The sequence below is a fragment of the Gadus morhua genome, chromosome 22 (genome assembly GCF_902167405.1).
Source record: "Gadus morhua chromosome 22, gadMor3.0, whole genome shotgun sequence".
NCBI lineage: Eukaryota > Metazoa > Chordata > Actinopteri > Gadiformes > Gadidae > Gadus > Gadus morhua.
The window spans coordinates 6,076,741-6,077,066 of record NC_044069.1 but is presented as its reverse complement, the minus strand read 5'-3'; positions in this window follow the sequence as shown (position 1 = coordinate 6,077,066).

The following is a 326-nucleotide window of genomic DNA, read 5'->3' as shown; positions in this document are numbered from 1 at the left end:
GTAGCCTGCAGTATGCATAATAATAAACCGTTCTTTATTTTATTCGCCCTCGTTTATGTAAGAGAATAACTAATACTGTTTTTTCTTTTATAAACAGGCTTCAGGGTATCCGTAAGGTTAAGAGGATTATTTTAGGTCAATAGTTTGGTGCAAAATTGGTCTAGGATAGTCAATAGGTGGCCCGCATGTTATAGGCTACTGGATAGTAGGCTAGAGATGGTCATCTTTGTTGGAACACCATTATTTTTAACGGTATGTTTTCAATGTCTTAAAAACACAACGCGTTGCTTCAGCAGAAGCGAAGTAGGCCTGCTGATAAAACTGGT